The sequence below is a fragment of the Etheostoma cragini genome, chromosome 3, assembly GCF_013103735.1.
Source record: "Etheostoma cragini isolate CJK2018 chromosome 3, CSU_Ecrag_1.0, whole genome shotgun sequence".
Classification (NCBI taxonomy): Eukaryota; Metazoa; Chordata; class Actinopteri; order Perciformes; family Percidae; genus Etheostoma; species Etheostoma cragini.
This window is the reverse complement of record NC_048409.1, coordinates 9,109,352-9,129,641: the sequence shown is the minus strand read 5'-3', so window position 1 is coordinate 9,129,641 and position 20,290 is coordinate 9,109,352. Positions and strand designations below refer to the sequence as shown.

General features: G+C 41.4%; 2 long non-coding RNA genes across 2 annotated transcripts in view; one reads left to right on the top strand and one right to left on the bottom strand.

The window, feature by feature from the left end:
• LOC117942490 overlaps positions 1-16,362 on the top strand; it is a 16,813-nt gene extending 451 nt beyond the window's left edge. The window contains exons 2-3 of the long non-coding RNA XR_004656137.1: positions 808-810; positions 16,351-16,362. This is a non-coding gene — a long non-coding RNA (uncharacterized LOC117942490). The remainder of the gene's footprint in view (positions 1-807; positions 811-16,350) is intronic.
• Positions 15,553-20,290, bottom strand: part of LOC117942491 — an 18,617-nt gene continuing 13,879 nt past the window's right edge. The window contains exons 2-3 of the long non-coding RNA XR_004656138.1: positions 16,358-16,364; positions 15,553-15,562 (exon numbers count right to left, since the gene is read on the bottom strand). This is a non-coding gene — a long non-coding RNA (uncharacterized LOC117942491). The remainder of the gene's footprint in view (positions 15,563-16,357; positions 16,365-20,290) is intronic.

Genomic DNA, 20,290 nt, shown 5'->3' with positions numbered 1-20,290 from the left:
AATGTAATAATTAACCAATTCAATGGTTGTCAATGTGTGGTAAATAGACAAAAAGAACATACCCAAACACACACACGCATGCACCCACACGCATACACACACACGCACAGGTTCACCAACTCGTGTGTGGTGTGTGTCTGTGTGTGAGCCACTACAGCCACTCCAATTAAAAAACATGGGCAGGGAAGAGGAATGTGCAGGTTTTTCCTCAGAGACCAGAGTCAATACAAACACTGAATGACACTCACTGCATGGATGCACACACACACACACACACAAACACACACGCACAGACAAACAAACCAGTCAGCAAAACAAGTTAAAAACACAGAGAGAATCTCTCAGTCGAGATGGAAAAAAGCCCATCAAGCGTGTTTTTTTTGGTCTCTTTTTTATCTTTTCTTCTGCATCTTGTGACTGGCCTAATTGAGTTGTAAATCATCAAAATAACAAGTTGATTTCACACTGAGATGTCAGAGCATTTCTTGACAAAGCCGGGGAAAGGCATAATTACAGAGGAAATTAAAAAGTGTGCTCAAATGTGCTGTTGCAAACAGAAACAACAAACATATTACATTGGCCCTGCAGGCTACATCAACACTAACTGTACAGTACGCTGCACTCAATAATAATGCATTCAATTAGCTATTCCATTCTTCAGTAGCTTCTTTGAATGGGTTATGAAATGGTTTAATTAGAGAAGAATATAAAAATGCATTTGAATTGCTATTTTCTTCCTCCAAAGTGTGTGTGTACACGTATTGATGGAAGCAGATGGTATCGGCAAGCTGCATCGGCGGCAGGCAGAGTGTGTGTGTGTGTGTGTGTGTGTGTGTGTGTGTGTGTGTGTGCGTGCGTCTGACAGGGGCTAGTTTCAATTCATACTCTCCCCGCACCTTTGATAGTCAAGTGGATTACACCTTGTGTTCAAACAGAAAGAGAGGAAAGAAAAGCGCCAGAACACAAAATGGAATTAGGAGGCTGCTTATAGGCCCTGATTCATTTATTGTTAACTCCTTCCAGTTCATTAAGCCTAATCCCTGTTAGGATGGTGAGTAACAGAGGCCCTGAATGGGCCCAGGCTGGCTGATGAGGGGTGGGGAGGGGGCATGTGGTCCTATTGTGGTGCTCTCTTGGGTTAATCCTAGTCCCTGTGGTGTGTGTGTGTGTGTGTGTGTGTGTGTGTGTGTGTGTGTGTGTGTGTGTGTGAGAGAGAGAGAGAAATGGGGGGAGAAAGAGGGTGTCAGCTGGACAAGCGGATGAGCGCTTTTTGCTCCTGCTGTAACCGTGCTCCTTCTGGGTGGGGTGACGAGTCCAGGCCTCCACCCTTCTTCCCCCTGAGTTCCTGTGACAAGCGTGAAGCGGCCCTTTCCTTTTGTGAATCAATCTGGCGGGGCTCTTCGCGCCTCGCCTGGCCAGACACACACACAAACACACGGAGGGTCACCGGCGATCGTGTTAATACAGATGTACATGCCAATAAGGCCTCTTAATCAGTACACAAGAGGGAGAGATTGACTTTTAAAGAAGACATACGGCCACGCTTTCTTTCGACCCCAGTGGAGCCATTCTCTGTGTGCCGTGCTGACTCCTTTCATTTTCCCTGTATGGCTGACTCTGGCCGCGCTCTGACTGAACACACACACGAAAAGAGAGAAAAGACTGAAGGGAGGAGATAGGATCTCTAAACACACAGTTCTATTCATGTTGCAAATTTCATTCACCGTGGCAGTTCCAAGTGCTTTTAATTCCATTAAAGAATTACAACAGGATGAGACAAACAAGCAGTAACGAGTTACATTTACTACATTAGATTTACTTGGGTAAGTTCTTGAACATTATATTACTTTTAGGAGTAGTTTTAACTTACCATATTTTTTACTTTTACTATTTGTGAAGAAGAAAGAATTTCCTTACTCCGCTACATTAGGCTAAAATGAGCTTAGTACTTTTCTTTTTACCTCTTTGGTATTCTACGCCTTATTTTATTGTTTTATTTTGACAGAGAGAGAGACTTCCGCGAAAGGCTCTACCATGTGACAGTTTTTGACAAATCAAACGTTGTTGTACAGTCTCGTCACGTGAACAAACCCAATCTGAGCGGCGGGACGAGCTAGCTTTACAGTCGTAGCAAAACAAAAATGTCGGAATCAACCGACAGTTTTTTTCACAAGCACTTTTTTACTCTTACTCAAGTAATCATTTGTATGACTAGTCTTTACTTTTACTTTTTACTTTCATATTATTCTGAAGTGACAGTACTTTTGCTTGAGTACAATTATTGGCAACTCTACCCACAAAGTTCATCCATTTAGAAATCCATTGAAAGCAAACTAAAGTTAAAACCTTCTAATAGGATTGATATAACCAAAGTGGAGATATTAGGCAGTGCTGAATAAGTAGGTTTTGTAAATATGATGTACATGTATGCAGTCATACTTTATAAATATGTGTCATTTAGTTTCATTTGATACCAATATCCGGCTTTACTCTAGCTTTAAAACGGAAATTGGTAGATTGATAGATTCATCTTTTGCCAAATTAAATTGGAAAAACTCTGAACAACTCTTCCTTTTTAAGAATGACTTCAGTGCTTAACTCTAAGTCTTCCAGAGTGGCGGAGTCGGGTATGGCTGCAGCCTGGACACCTCCCGTCTCATGCCTCCCGTCTCACGCCCTCCCGGCTAAGCGGAACCGTTGCAACTCTGCCATCCTTATGAAAAGCCGGCCCACTATACGCGATGTAATTGGCCTGACTAGTGTTTGGTTTTTCCAACGGAGAGTTGCTAGACTGACCCCGGCTGCAAATTACATTAACCGCTGCTAAGGTGCGACTAGATTCCTTGGCCAATTAAGTGTAGTTGCAGAAGAAAAGAACACATGCACGGCTGACAGCTCTGAGGGACATCGGTGAGTAGCTGTCTCAGAGAGGCAAAGAGAACAACAAGTATTTTTTTAGTTTTTAGTTTCAGACAGACATCATAGATGCAGTGTCCTGGAGCCAAAGCTGGAGCCAGCTGAGGGAAAGGGAACACAAGCTCTGTAATCAAAAGTCTTAATGCATTACTTGGCTGGAGAGAACGCAATTGCTATGGACACATAGGCAAAAAAAAAGAAGTGTCCTGAGGCAAACCAATCAAGGAAGAATTATGGTTAGTACGTTGATACAAATGCCTCTGAATCACCATGAATCAAGTTGGACAACAGGGCCACAATGGTCCCTAGATTAACGTCTATTACTCGGCTGCATTAGTGCCTCGCACCCCGTATTAAGAGTCCTCGTTTAACACCGTTCAAGGGGCGGTCCAGAAATCCCCAAGTTTCTAAATTAGAATTTCATTCCCTCAGGTACTTCTGCTCATATGAGAAAAGTTGGAATGCATTTGATCTGTCCTAATTTCAATTAATTAGCGACAATGGTTGCTCGGGGAGTCCCACAGGGCAGAGGGAAAAATGGGCTGAAGGGAAGCGAGCGTCAGAAAAGTGATGGCAGAAGTGGCATCAATAAACTGTTAGAGACTCATTAGCAGGCTAAATGGCTCTCCCAAAGTCACAACACTTTAACACGGGACCCAGTGCCTAATTACTAGCCCCAGTATCCATTACAGGCCCCTCCTCTGCTCCCCTCCCTACATTCCTCTTTCTTTTTATTCCACCCATCTCAGCCACAGTGGAATCAGCCTGTTAATGATTGCTCTACAGAGCAAGATTAGAGGGACATTGTGGCGGAGGGTGTGAGTGTGAGCAGCCAACATGGGGATCTGAATGTGTGAGTTGGTGTCCTTTTTGATTAAAAGCTTTCAGGGATGTTAAAAGTACCAAAGTTTCCTACTTGTGTCAACCTCTCGAACTCTGTCATACACACCTGTCCATCGTTACAAGCACATGCACGGCCTGCCATTGTTCAAACTCACAAAAAGGTTATGTTGCATTATAGCCAAGATCCCACATTTTTTGGGATGTTTGTATACAACGATGCACAAGACATAAGATAGTAACTTTAGATAGATAGATAGATAGATAGATAGATATTTATTGATCCCAAAAAAATGGGAAATTACAGTGTTACAGCAGCACTGTACTTTAGAGGAGAATTGAAATTTTCAACCTATCAAACACTTAATTTCCTGCATTTTGGTGATTTATTCTGCATCAATATATGGTGCAAATGTCTTTAATTATGTAAAGGAAATTATAATAGGGCAGGGGGTTTGCAATGGCCAGTTTTGATTACACCCCTCTCATCCCCCCATGCACACTGTAAATAAGGCCTATCAAGACCCCATTTGAATGAATGAATACATAAATAAATGAAGGCTTATATTTTATTTCAATAAAAAGCTCAAGGAACCAAAACCCAATATAAACATAAGATGTCCAAAAAGGCATAGGAAAAAAAGCGAAAGCTTATTTAATCCTACTTAATCCACTGCTATATAATAATCATTGTCATAAATGGCTTCATATTTATATCATATGTCTTTAACACCATTTCCTACATATTTATATATTTACACAACAAAATAAAAGATAAAAAAATGTGTATTGTATGTATTTATCATAGAAAATACATAATTGAAATAAACAAATTCCAATTATTTTAACAGCAATGTCTTACTCAACATAAACATAGAGCTTGAATAGAATAGAAAATGTATCATAACAGCAAATGTATATGACATTGGCATAAAGCATAAAACATATTTTATAACAATAATGCTAATTTGAAGCCAAAGACAAATACAATTTGAGTCAATATGAAATATTTGTGTTTTATGATCCAATTTTTATTTTGATTCTTAAACCCTTAATTCATTGAAACCAAGGGGATGAGAGAACAAGGTGTGTGTGTTTGTGTGTGTGGGGGGGGGGGGTCAAATCCCCTATGGCTTCTTTTAATTGTAAAAATGCTAAGGTAAAGCATGAAGCAGCACCTTTGTTGTGTTGTAGAACAACTGTGACAAACCGAATATATTCTTCCAAAAAAGTCATTACAACGTTTAATTGGCATGCCAGATTTTTGGGGGAGGATGGGGGGGGGGACTCATAATAATTATGGCGGTAGCGGCTGCAACCATAATCCAAGTTCCACCACAAACTATTAACATCATCATTATAAAGGTATTTATCTTGCTTTTAGCTGTGTAATTAGCTATCAAAGCTACCATAGCTATTCTCCATATATACTGTACACTGAGGCAGGGAATCTGTGGGGGGAACTAAACAATAGTGGCCTATGAAATGTGAATTACACTGACTGATACAATGAAACAGCGTGCACATTCTCCCTCACGAAACAGCTGCTTGACAGTTTCATAGTAAATGTGAAATGTGCGTATTTACTTTTCAGTGTAGGAAATGAAGAACGGAACTCAAATGTGTCATGTGCATTTGTTTGGGGATAGAAATGGATGTTGTCACTTGTTCTTCCATCCCCACCATCATCCAAATTTAACAGACAGTATCCTAACTGTGGATCGATTTAGAATTTAGTAACAGTAATATTAGTGAATATTACTGAACTGGGGGCCATTGTTCATGGGGAATGGGCAAAGATTCCTCAGGAACGCTGCCAGAAGCTGGTGTCTGCTTTTGCATTTCAATTCAATTCAATTCAATTTTATTTATGGTATCAATTCTTAACAAGAGTTATCTCAAGACACTTTACAGATAGAGTAGATCTAAACCACACTCTACGACTTACAAGGAACCAACGGTTCTAGAAGTTCCCTCCAGAGCAAGCACCAGTGCAACAGTGGCGAGGAAAAACTTAAGTTTAGGAAGAAATGCTATGCATTTCATTGGCAGCAGTCATAACAGCAAAGGGTGCTCTACTAAGTACTAAATATGCTTTCCGGCAATGTACACACGGGTTTGAATTATTTTTTTTGTGTTTTTTTATTTGCTATCATGATGACCCACTGCAAGGGTAGCAACTGAAATAATAGGCTAAAGCAACAACGAGTTTATGGAAAGCACAAGTGTAAATATGTTCAGATCTTGTGCCTGACTGATGGGGACATGATATTAATAAGCGTTTTATCAATATTTTTTAACTTTCTTTTCGCCAGCTTTCCGTCCCGTTTTAGGAAGCAGCGTCTGTTTTGCATTTTGCCTGCAAAACCGTGCCTGTGTTCTTTATATTTATGTATTACATTGGGCTCTTCTTATGTGAAATATGCGGCTCTGGTAGATGTTTGTGATTGGTCACAAAACACCGTCTCTTTTGTGTGAACGCGTGCGCTGGTGCATTGGGAAGCCCAGGGATGATTGACCTTGACGTTATACAGCGCCGTGCCACAGCTTACACAGGGCCACGGCTGTTAGGTTAGGTGAAGCCGGGGAACTGAAAGAAATCCAGGGCAAGTTGTCCTGGATTTATAGTACAGGCCTCTGGAGTCTGAGAGAGGGGGACGCAGATACAGGAGACACAGAGCTGTCTCTGAGTTAAGGGGACACAGAGACAGTAGACACAGAGCTGTCTTTGAGCGAGGGGTATGCAGAGACAGTAGATACAAAGTTGTCTCTGAGCGAGGGGGACTCAGAAACAGGAGACGCAGAGCTGTCTCTGAGTTAAGGGGACACAGAGACAGTAGACAGAGAGCTGTCTTTGAGCGAGGGGAACGTAAATACAGTAAAAACAAAGTTGTCTCTGAGCGAGGGGTATGTAGAGACAGTAGACACAGATCTGCCTGTGAGAGAGGGGGATGAAGCGACAGTAGACACAGAGTTGTCTCTCAGTGAGGGGAATGCAGAGACAGTAGACACAAAGTTGTCTCTGAGCGAGGGGGACTCAGAAACAGGAGACGCAGAGCTGTCTCTGAGCAAAGGAGACGCAGAGACAGGAGACAGAGCTGTCTCTAAGCAAAGGGGACACAGAGACAGAAGACATAGAGATGCCTCTGAGCAAGGAGGACACAGAGACATGAGGTCAAAGGAGAGACGCTACACAGCTGTCCTAACCTTTTACAAGTCAAATTAACTGGAGCCTCTTCCATGACTGGCAGGAAGTACCATATCTGCACATGAGGCGAGCCTTAAACCAATCAAATTCTAGCATGCATCGTCTTGGAGACGTAGCTTCTGGGAGGGTACATCAGAATGATCTAATAAGACTTTAGATAATACAAAATATGAAGTCAAATAAAGGTAGGGACAATTCTGTCCTCCCATATGCTGTTGAAGAGTTGGATAAATCAGTAAATCCATTATTTATTTTGCATGAACTTCAGATTAAAATAGAAGGTATAAGGAACAGATGAAATGATATTGTCATGAGTATAAAATGTGTCAAAAAAACAAATCAATCAAGCCCTTTAGAAATGAAGTACATAAGAAAATGCTGACGACAATGAAAAGACGGAAAGAGTAAAGAAGAGATGAGTCAAGGAAGAGTGGGCTTGAATATCCCACCGTATCTACAGTGGGGGCGGGGGGTTGGTATGGGGTGGCGGTGATGGGATGGGGGCTGGGAGGGGGGGTAACCGATCTCATCTCATGTCCTCTCGCTCTCTGAATGGGGTCCTAATTGGAAGGACTGTGTGAATAGGCAGCTGGCCTAGGAGTGCCTGTACAAAAGAACACACAGCGAGGCAGCGCTGGATACGAGGCCTTCTCTATTCACCACCTCCATCCCCCCCAAACTGGGGGAAAAAAGAGCTGTAGAGAGAATAGGAGAAAGAAAGCGAGGGGATGGCTAGAGTTGGGGTGGGGGGTGGGGGGGTAGGTCATGTAACAACAGAGCGGAGTGGAGTTGAAATCGACAAAACAGAGAGAGAGAGAGAGGGGAAAAGAGATAGAGCGAACAGATGAGAAATAAAGGTAATCACAGGAGATTATCTTCTTGTGATGGAGGCCGAGCTTCAAGGATAAGTAGGCTATCCTGAGGAGGACCATCCTCAAACCAGTCAATACAGCCCTATGTCTGACAGCCCTAATGTGGGCGGGTGGGGTGGGGCGGGTTGGGGGCGGGGTGGGTTGGGGTGCGATGGTGATGAGGGGCATTTAGGGCAGTGAGGGGCCAAAAGTGGTCCTCGTGATGTAGGGGTAGTAACACTCAGCTTTCACTGCATGTGGTCCAGTTCCCACAGAATACACAAGCTGAAGGTGTGGGACAGGAGACATGCAGCGTCTCGATGTGTCCCAGTCTGTCCCCATCTGATTCACCGCCAGCATCAGTTGTTTGCTCAAACACTTACTGTAGAACAGGAGTCTTCAACGTTTTTTTAGGCCAAGGACCCCTTACTACATGTTTTGTATGAAGTTTAATTGCAAAAAACAGAATGTAGGGCGGCCTAAAGACTTCATCTTTGTACATTTCTATCGTGCAGACAATACTGAGCTCTTAAAAAAACAAGCACAGTAAATCCTTTGGATTCTTTGGAAAATTGGACAAATACATCTTTTTAGATCAAACAGTTGTTGACAAAGTTTCCTTTTGGGGACATCATTTGAAATTGGGAAAAATTTGAAGTTGGAAAAAGGTAATAATTTGCAATCTCAGAATTATGCTAAATGTTTTTGAATCGCAATGGTATTGTATCGTGGCATAAGTATTGTGATGACATCGCATAGGGAAGTGTCTGGTGATTCCTACCCCTAACATACAGTATTCAGTATGTATATACTATATATGATATTCATTTTTTATTGAACCGTTAAACAATAGTTTGACGCCCAAAATGACACTGTAATAGAAGAAGAAAGAGTACCTGAAACAGGGTTTTACAATGCTTGGAAAGTTGTCACAGACGTGATATTTCTTCATTTAGAGGTGGGGAGCGGAGGTTGGACATGCAAAGTGTGTGGCGTTGCAGTGAACATCACACACAATTTGTATCCCATCTTTTACCAAGTCTTTAGGTTTTGTCAGGAGCTTATTGCTGCTGGCACATGCAGGCGCCGTATGTGTAGAGTTTCCACAAACTAATCATATTTTGTGTGTGTGGTCATATTATATTCAGTTATAAAAAGCTTAAAAAAGGATGATAATTTCAGGGATTTCAATTCAAAGTGACTTTTTTCAACACAGTGGCAGTTTTCTGAAAGGCTGAAATTTGAATTTCTACCAAACCAGAAGAGTGTGTGAGATGTGTTCATCATACTTTACGAGTTACATAATCAGAAGTGGTTTCATTGGGTCACCTTTAACAGTAGTGTTGCATGTACTGTAAGTAAACTGTCCCTGGTTCCATTTTCCTTCAGGAGAAAATTTAGGCTGCATGTGAGCGTGTGCATGTTGGGTCTTCTACTCATCGCTGTTTAAACTATGCAAAAGCAGGAAACGCTGTATTTCAGCAGGGCTTCCACCGCTGGAACATCACGCGTGTGTCATTTGATGGAAAATGGTGCATTTTGGATGAGGCAGGTGGGAGGAAATGGCACCCGATATGACCTCCATTTTATAGAATGGTCACAGACATAATGGAAACTCCGGGAGGTAAGCAGGTAGACGGATACAACCTTGGCACACAAATACATTCATACACATACTGTACACAAACATACATACAGACATACACACACACACACACACACACACACTCATACACAGGGGGTCCTCCCACAAGAAAATGTTATGTTTTTCAATAAAAAAAAACATGTTTTGGACCATAATTATTACCATATCTGGCTAAAGAAAAGCTAGAGCAGATGATAAATAAAAAAGTCCACAAAACTAACTAACTTAATTATTAGAGCTAAGAAAAGTCATACAGTTAGTTTTGATGCTCACATTGATTTTATATTCATACAGCTAAGGTAGTGCCCAAAAAACAAAAACAAAACCCCTCTTTGTCAGGTATATATATAGTAGTATGGAAAACTCTGATGACAAGAAATTAATAATAAGAATAATGTACATTAATACATTCAGAGTTATTTTTGGACTGGCCAGGGAGTTTCCCAGCCAAACATCTGGCTCTTTGTACCTGCTTCACAGTGAACACCATGAAGCATGTGACGCTATCTTCTGTTGGTCATAAAGACGTGATAAATGCTAGCGCATAAACCATCTGTTTCCCCACAAACTGTCAATTCATGTGTGTGTGTGTGTGTGTGTGTGTCCCGTATCCATCACAATGGTGCTGTCCTCTCACTGGGAGCCATGCAGCAGCTGTAGGCCTCATCTGTGCACTTGCTGCTGCTGCTATAGGCAGCATGGTGGGATACCTCTGTGCACTGCACAACAGATGTTTATGGGTGTGTGTCTGCGCTGGTGTGCATGCGTCAGAGGGTGTCAATTCTGCTTTTGAATTTATATCTTTGTGTGTTTCTAAATGTGTAAAAATTTGTGAAAATGTGTGTGTGTGGGGGTGTGTGTGTGTGTGTGTGTGTGGACAATGCCAGCCACCCTGCCACATCTCATGTAAATTTGTGCGTGTGTTTATTTTGTGTGTTCCTGTGTGCAAGTGTCTTTATTTGTGTGTGCGTGTGTGTGTGTGCGTGTGTGATGTGTGTGTGTGTGTGTGTGTGTGTGTGAGAATGTGTGTCTGTGGACAATGCCAGCCGCCCTGCCACATCTCGTGCCATCTGGATAATTGATCGTTTGCTATCATAAAAACATATAAAGGAGAGGGAATGTGTCATAATGGGCCACATCTTAAACGCCGCAGTTTTTTTTAATCTGTTTTCCGCGTCTGTTTTATTTGTGTGGGGAGCTGCCAGTTGTCGTGATGATTATGAAGAGGGTATTATGGGGAGGGATTATGCATCATCGTGCAATGTTTGAAGATGATCAATGACCTGAGGCTTTTAGTTGGCGGGTATGGGCTCAGCACGGCCTACTGCTCTGCTTGAGCACAGTATGTCACAGTGTCATGTGCCATCACGTATTATAATATTATAACAGCAAAATAAAAATAAAAACTACACATTTTTTGTAAAATTATTGTTTTTTTTGCACTGAGTCACATTTACAAATTGTAACCTTATTCATTCCATGTCATTCATAGACCAGTTCATTTTACATATTTATTCTGCTCTTATAACACTCATTATAACACTATTTCTTGTCCTGCCTATGCACCACTTGTCTATACTTAATAATATCACATTGCACTTTTCTGCTTTTTTTGCATTTCCAGTTGGAAACACACACAACGGCATTTTGTTGTCTTACTTGTAGTCTGCACAATGACAACAAAATTAAATCTAATCAAATCTAAAGCAATAATACACAAAAAAGATCAAATTGTAATTGTACCCTATGCGTTGCTAAGGAGAATACAGTTTCACTCACATGCAAGTTGTTGCTTTGTAACGTAAATATAACCCACACTCATTTCATTTATGAATTCAAAAACAAAACAACTAACAACAGAACGAATAGCAATATAATATAGCAAGTCGAAAATAGAAACTGAAAAATATCGGCCTTCGACCAAATTTAATTTGAATATTTAATGTATCCAAAATGGGTGACCAGGAAGTTGCTGACTGAAACAGCAAATTGAAAGTGCGAAAATGAAGCTGTTTTTCTGTTTTTTTCGTTGGGTTCACAAATGAATTACAAAAAAACAAATCCTTTTTTTTTAATTTAGGATTTTGGATTCCCAGCTGAATATGAAAAGATGGAGAGATACAGTGACTGTGATTGGTTGCTATAATCAAAGCTCCTGTCCATGCTGGCTGCAAAGAGGATCCTTCATTTATCAACAACACTGTAAGAAATGAGAGTGAAAATCCACATTTTCTGCAAAAATGCACTCTGGAGCCAGCCAGTCAGTCACAACAGCACACTAAAATAAATGCTAGGTAACCAGACAATAAGTAGCCTACTAATAAATAATATAGTTCATTTAACTCTCATATTGTCTTCATGTCGTCTATGAACTTGTATTTTCCCTTGTTTGAATTGCCTTTTAATTTATAAAGCATAAAGCAGCATATGAATGATCACTTAATTCTGTGTTACATCATAACTTATCACCACTAGTTTTACAGCTCTTTATGGAAATGAGGGTTAAGAGACGTGTTTGGGGTTTTATTTTAGGCATAAAGTTAGTTTAGTTATGTTCAACCGCTGTTCTGCTGTTCACCCAGAGCTTTTATGGAAAGATGCTGGTACATACACATACCCTTAGTTTTTAGTTTTCAAAAATAAAATGCTGAACATCATTGGAAAATTGCAATCTTGAATTTTGTACAATCTGTAATAAAAACACCAAGACTTGTAAATGTGCTGTAATTATATAGCGCTTTTCTTGTCTTAACAACTACTTAAAGCACTTTTACATCATACAGGAAACATTCACACTCATTCATACACTGTGGCCGAGGCTGCCGTACAAGGTGCCACCTGCTCATCAGATAAACATTCACACACATTCACACTCCGATGGCGCGGCATCGGGTGCAACTCAGGGTTCAGTGTCTTGCCCAAGGACACTTCAACATGGGACTGCAGGGCCAGGATTGAACCACCAACCTCACCAACCTTCCACTTGGCAGGCAATCGCTCTACCACTGAGCCACAGCCGCTTGTGTGTACATGTATTTGGGGGCATTTTAGGCATTTATTTTTATAGGACAGATGAAGCCATGAAAGGGGACGGAGAGGGGGGAAGGACATGCAGCAAAGGGCGTCAGGCCGGAGTCGAACTTGCGGCCGCTGCTTAGAGTCGCAAACATCTACATGTCTGCACCCCTCCACCAGGTGAGCTAACCAGGCAACCGTGTTTGTACATGATGCATATAACTGTCTACGGACCATGATCCATTTCCTGGAACTTTTAACGGTGAACGCCAGCAGAGGACACTTGGAGACTAGCTCACTCCCATCAGTTTTTCCCACTCTAAGAGCGGGTGAGTGGAGATACTTTGCAGGTTAACACTTTCCTTGGAGGAAAAAATGAACTGCTCAATCATGGAAAACAATTACAACCACAATTGTTTTGGTCAATATCGAAATCAGGATTATTTATCATGAGAATTTGTTGACCGGCATCTATTATATTTATGTCCCTGTGAATAAATTGTTAAAATGTGTTTTGGAATATAGAATATAGACTGAGGTATAATGAGTTTGCATGTTTAAAAGTTACATGAAGAAATGTACTATGATTAGGCTGGTACATGACTACATTTATTATAAATAATGCACAGATTATTAAAACAATCTACCTAATATTATATGATATTTTAAACAGCATATTATTGTGGCACAGTGTAACACTTTTGCCTATTAAACAATTACACCGGACCAGCCTCATCTTCCAGAGGCCTCATGCAGATTTATTGTGAAAACTTAATTCAGGTAGAAATACAATCAAGTAAAACATGAACAAATAAAACTGAATGCAAATTTTAAACTTTAATAATTGGCATTTTTCTTAAGGAGTGTACTGTCCTTTTCTCTCGTCGTCCTCCTCCTCCTCGTCCTCCTCCTCGTCCTCCTCCTCCTCCTCCTCCTCCTCCTCCTCCTCTCTCGTTGGAATGGAAAAGCTACTCTATCTTTCTCTGTGAGAGTTTAATTAGCTCAAAGGAAAACACTAAGAGTAGACGTCAACACACACAGACACACAAACACACACAGACATACAGACACACACACACACACACACACACACACACACAAACCCACAGACATAAAGACACACGCACACGCACCTAAAGAAATATTTTGCCAATACAGTTTAGATATGAGGGACATTTTCTGTCCTTGAAACTCTATCACACACACACACACACACACACACACACACACACACAGACACACACACACAGCCTTCCAATAAACAGCAACATTTGCCCCCATCATTTAGCCAGCACTATTGTCTATCTAATGCAACTCTGTTCCTGGCAATATCTTTTCATCCAGCCGTCTCTCTCTCTCTCTCTCTCTCTCTCTCTCTCTCTGACCCCTCCTCAACCTCCTCTCTTGTTCTCAGATGGCTTCCTCCACCTCTCTCCCCGTGCATTATGTAGATAACCCGGGGACGCCATATATCCCCAGCAGGTCAAACGGAGGTTGCAATCACACACTGTGACAGTGGGAGCCAATCCCAGTGCATCATGGAGTAGGGGAGGGGACTGCGGCTCTCTCACTAAATGTGTGTGTGTGTGTGTGTGTGTGTGTGTGTGTGTGTGTGTGTGTGTGTGTGTGTGTGTGTGTGTGTGTGTGTGTGTGTGTGTGCGTGTGCAGCTGGGTTCAGCTGAAGTGTCCAAGTGAGCCCTGTAAGACAATAAGTCGAAGGGGGGTGTCGGTTACTGGAGGAGGATTGGGGTGAAACAAGAAAAGGAAACTTTGATCAATGGTGGAGGGAAAGAGGGAGAACATGAGGATGGACAGAGTGTGAGCAGGAGGTGTGACGGGAAAATGGAAGCAACTCAGAGTGAGAGTGAGAAGAGGAGAATGCCCGAACACATTACACACCGTCTCTGCGTTGCCGAACTAACAAAGGCCTTTAAGAAATGAAAGAGACAACAGACAGACCAAACACAAACGCTGAATCACCTTTTACTTTTGATCGCTCTGTCGAGATATCCTACAAGTGCTTAGAAGAAATGTTAAAGTTTTGAGTTACACTGTTTGCTGACCTGAAGTTTTTAAATACATGTTTTTTTCCCACAGCGTTCTCACTCCAAACGAGTAAAACAGGCGTCTGGACAGTGGCTGATGCAACTGAAAATAAGCACCCTTCGGCGTGTGTGTAGAATTTACCGGGGAGAGCCGCATCTAGATGGGGTTTAGCGAGTAGTATGTAAGGGGAAAATTCCGTGTAGGGATGTTGGTCGGGGGGGTGGATGGGCCAAACATAAAACTTTCACCCAGGAGAGAGGGGTTTGCGTCCCACGTGTCACAGAACCGTAATCCCACCCACGAGCTTTTCCTTAACCCAACAGCATCAAAAGTGGCGCCAATAGTCCCGACCGAGCGCCTTTAGGTCTAGCGTGTTATATAACAACGACAAAGGCGTCCGCATTTTACAAGATGGGAGAGAGAATGCCTTTCAGCCAAAAATACCATGGATGCATGCAAGTAAAGTACTTTGTTTTGAAGCCCTGCAATGTTCTTCTCAATTATTGAAATGCATAGTTGTTAAATTGTACATTTTGGTGTTGTTTTGTTTTTCTAAATATATCCTAACACAATCCATGCATTAATATCACAATTATGTATTTATCATAAGAGATTATAGAGTTTGGAATCTCACTGCAAATCTAGTTATGGAATCCCGACACTTCGACACTTCCAGACCGCTAGATAGACTATCTGTCCATTCTGAGTTTTCTGTTGCACGACTAAAACAACTTCTGAACAAAGTGATGAAATCATGGGAGGAGAGAGGCAACAAGAAAGTGTTTCAGAGGAATGAGAAGTGTCACATGAATAGATCAGCTGTTTGGGCGGAGGTAACAACTCCTTCAGCTGCACGGCTTCCAGGATGCCTGCTGCCATGTATCCTCGTCTTGAGCTTCTCGATGATTCCTTCTCGTTGATGAAGCTCCATTGTTGTTAAAAACATCACAAAGGCACATTGTTGCCCTGGGCAACGTGTGACACACACACATTGTACTTTATTTTAACTCGACACATCGTCGTGCCACCACAAAATATTCACTAGAGCACCAAATGTGAATGTATCCGCCGCTGAAAGTAGTCCCCAACAAATGCACTGTCCTGTTGTCAGGATTGAGAGACAGACTCACAGATCTAGATAAAATAGATGTGGAGCAAAAAGAGACAATTCCACACGAAAGAAATATCCATTTTTATTCCTTCTTTCCTTTTTTTTTTATTCCAACAGCTATTATTCCTGTGCAAACAGGGCTTTAACGTATCTCCCTAAACATACTGACCTTCAGACACTTCAGTACAGCAAAGTACATGGCCGCACATGGATTCACTGTCATGGTAGAAAAATAATACAGTACTCTGGCATTGCAGACAGTCCTATTAAATATATATTTGCATACAGATTTAACGACTTTCTTTCTTGGGGTGCCATTCCTGATTGGTTCAGAGGACGACAGCACAGCACAGTTACTCTCCCCAGCAGTCTCATAGAGATTAACCCTGTATCATGACTAAGCACACACACACACACACACACAAACACACACACACACACACACACACACACACACAAACATACACACACAGACTAGTGTTGTTGTCTGTGTCTGACCTGCTGCTCCTCTGCTGCTGTGAACCGGGTGACTGTGACAGGTGTTTGTGTGTGTGTGTGTGTTTGACTGTGTTTGTGTGTGTGGATATGTGCGTGTGTTTGTGTGTCTACGTGTGCAAGCAGGTTATAAATATTTAATACATTTGTGAGTAAATGTTGCTAATGTATAATGCTTCTGCTTTATTAAAAAAACTACATGTAATTGATCTTTTTAAAATAGTTTTTACCGTAACTCTTTTTTCATTTCTGTTTGTTTTCTTTAAGTCTCTTGTATTTGTGTTTGTCTTCGTTGTGTGCATGTTCTTAGGTTTTATTCCATGCTTTGTATTTCTTTAATTATTTATTTTCTTTGCTTCTGCTTTTTGGCTCACTCATGCATTGATTTCTATTTGTTCTTTTGGTTTATTGTGTTTAGGCCTTTCCTTGTTTCTTTCTGGCCTATTATGTGTGTGTCTGTCATGCTTTGTCTCTTTATCTTCTATCTTGCTTTTTGATGTACTTGCAGTTCTTTCTTTCTTCTGATATTTAAGACAAAGAAAAGTGTAGCTGTCGTAGCATGTACCTCTGCTGCCCCTTGTGGCAGTGAAGAGTCTGTCACATACACTACACCGTTTATGTGTGTGTGTATGTGTGTGTGTGTGTGTGTGTAGACAGGTTGGGATCTTATATCACCTGCTGTTGGAACTGACCTCAGTTGCGAGTATGATTTTGCATCTGATGTTGCATTTTCAGGGTTCTCATGTCTTTCCTGAGGAATAATGGGTGGGGTGGGCAGTTACTAAACATTTTGTAAAAAAGAAAAAGTAAAATATGAATTCTGAAGAGCCACAAATGAGATCAAACAGTGAAACCAACAGCAGCTCCAATGGAGACAGAAAGCTGAGCTCCCAGTTTGACTCCTCAGAAGATTGAATGAAAGAGTGTGTGTGTGTGTGTATGTTATGTGTGTGAGAACAGAGGGATATGCTTAATATTATAAAAAGACCTGCTGTATGCCAATGGCCCATGACTTTGTACATGTACTTAACTGCAACCATAATATTTGTCAGGGTAAATTGTTACCTTTGAGTGGTAAATTGTTGTGTGTGTGTAAGATATTTTTGCCTGGTGAACTGCTCTGCACTCGATCAAACACACACACCCGCACGCACACACAGAGACACACTCAAAAAATTGACATTGACCTTCCCATCTGGGCCAGATGTTTTACTGTTTCTTTAAATTCAACCTTGTAGAACTGAGCACTGGTTTGTCTGGGATTTTTTTTCCAATGCTGCTTTTTTGAGACTTTCCAGGTGAACATTTAATGGAGGAACTGGTGGTGGCTCTGGTTGTGTGTGTGTGTGTGTGTGTGTGTGTGTGTGTGTATGGATGGATAGGGGCTTAACAATCTACTTGCTGTTTACCTAGAGGGGCAGCCACCGTCTCCCTGTATGTCCACTCTTCTCTGATTGGAGTCATCCCTGCCACGTATGGATTAATATTTAATGTGGGTTAGAAATGGGGAGAGAGAAAGAGACAGACAGATAGTCAGAGAGACAGAAGGAGAGACAGAGGGAAGAAATGCAATACAAATACACACACACACACACACAAACGCACAAGATAAAGTCTAAAAAAACTATTTTTAAATCAAAACAACTAGTTAGCTATCAGCTGCTTAGAAAACCACACTGAAGAAGAGCTATTTTATCAAGACAAGAAAAACTATGGGAGTAAAGGATGAAGTAAGGTGACAAAGTAGAGGAGGGCCAAGTTTTGTTTGTGTCAAACTAAATTTTGTGAAACCACTTAGTTGGCGTTAGGACAATATTGAGGGTGGGGTTGTTGGAAATAGGTTTGTAACATAATAAGGGAAAATGTAACCTGGTCTCCTGTGTTGTTTGACCCATCCACCCCCCCCCCCCCCCCCCCCACCCCACCTACCTCTTTATGCAGTGTGGGTCTTAAATGCTATTCCCCACCGTTTGTACCGCCATTCTTTACACTACGTCATCTTACAGCGCTGCGGTTAACGGGTGGAGTGGATGTTCAAACCTTGTGCTTCCACTATAATAAATGAAACTTGCAACACTGGATACAAGAGCGGCGTTTAACTGGTGAGAAATGGCAAAAATATGCATCCAAAGTGCCCATCAGCTTTGAAGCTGTAATACGTAGTGAAGGATTGTCTCTCAACATGCAGCGACTTGCTTCTCTATGGAAACAGGATTGCCATTTCCAAATGCCTAATGTCACAGATAGTGGTACGGTTGCCCCAATGACGGGAATAACAGCGTTACAAATGGAGTTACTTTTTATAATACATAATTGAAGTTGTTTTTTTCTTCAGACCAACTAGATCTCTGAGCCGAGAAGCAAACTTTTTTCTTTCTTGGTTAGTGGGCCGTGCACGAGACAAGGGCATAAATGCTGACAACTGGCTGGGGTTGAGTAAAATTTCATGAAGGTCAGAGGGAGAACTCTAGTCAGAGGTAGAGTTGGGCAGGTGTTCCAAAGCATGCTGTCGGACACACAACGAACAACACAAGCGAGTCTGTCAACGAGAGACAGGTATGGCGTTATGAAATCAAGGAGAGGGCTAATCGCTGTCACTCTCTCCGACCCCCCCCCCACACACACACACACACACACACACACACATAAGGGCCATCTTGACACAGATACCTGCGCACAAGTATTATCATTAGGCCACTTAAGTTATTTGCACTACAACGTGTGTATATATCTGTTATTTATTTTTGCTATAGAGCTTAACAAGCATTATTTAATTTTGCCCACTATTAAATTATTTGTATCGATCCACTAGACATGATATCTACAGACATGGCATTTGATTGGTGGCTACTCTCACTTTGTCCAACAGTAACATTAAAATAGTTTGGATTTGTGTACAGTTTCTGTTAATGATGTATTGTATTAAGCGTCCACTTCATTATAATGTTCAGATTTATCATAAATAATTGAACATGCACATACCTTTTAAGTTCCATCAGAGCGGTGGAGGTGGGGTCACATTTGAGCATTTAAAAATGTACTTGAAAGTAACACATTAGTTACTTTCTAAAGTAACTAATTACTCACTAGTCATTACACGTTGTTTTTGAAACTTCCGAGAAAATAAAGTCCTTTGAATGGAGAGAGAGAGGGAGAGAAACAGAGAGAGAGAGGGAGAGAGAGACATAGAAAGACCATCCGACCCAACCAAATCATCTGCAGAAAAAAACAGAAATGCATGCCCTACTGGAAAGACACTACTAAACGTCTAAGCAATATGGATTCTTACCTAGCCCTAAACCTGTGAGTACACAGTAGCTGAATACTTGAGCACCACACGTGACCCCTGATTCATAAATACAGCAGGTACAGGCTGAGTGGACACAGTCTGGCCGCCACAGACAGACATGGCTGCCTGGAGAAGACAGGCTGTGTCAGCTCTGTACTCAGAGACAGGTGGAGACAGAGCAACACTTCCTGCTTTAATGTAGCACATACACTGACATCAGAACTCAGTTCTTTACAAAAATGTAATATACACTCCCAGATTTTGATACACTCTCTGACCAGACAAAATGCAACATCTACTTGGAGAAAATAGTGTGAGCGCTGTAGAAGTAGCGCTTCTGTCTTTTGTTTTGTTTTCTTTCTTACATTTAACACTAGAGATTTTACGGCATATTGATTGATTTCCTACTTTCCTGTTTTTATTTTTTTTAATCTTAAATATATATACATTTCAGTTTACGTAATGAATTCTATGTATGTATTTCTTCTTACATTATTATCCTTGATTCTTTGGCAATATTGTTACTTCTGACATTCATGCCAATAAAACAATTTTAATTGAATTGAGAGAGAGAGACACAGAGAGAGAACAGTAGAGAGGGAGAGAGAGAGAGGGAGGGGGAGAGAGAGAGAGAGAGAGAGGAGGATGTGCAAAGCAGCTGCTGCTGTTTATTTAGGATATTGTGAAAATATGAAGGGTAATTTGCAATTTTATTGGTTTTCCGCAATCGTACAAGCTGTGTTAGAGCTCTGTATATATTCAGTGCGTGTGTGTGTGTGTGTTTGAGGAAACAGCTTAAGGAGTGTGTGTGTGTGTGTGTGTGTGTGTGTGTGTGTGTGTGTGTGTGTGTGTGTGTGTGTGTGTGTGTGTGTGT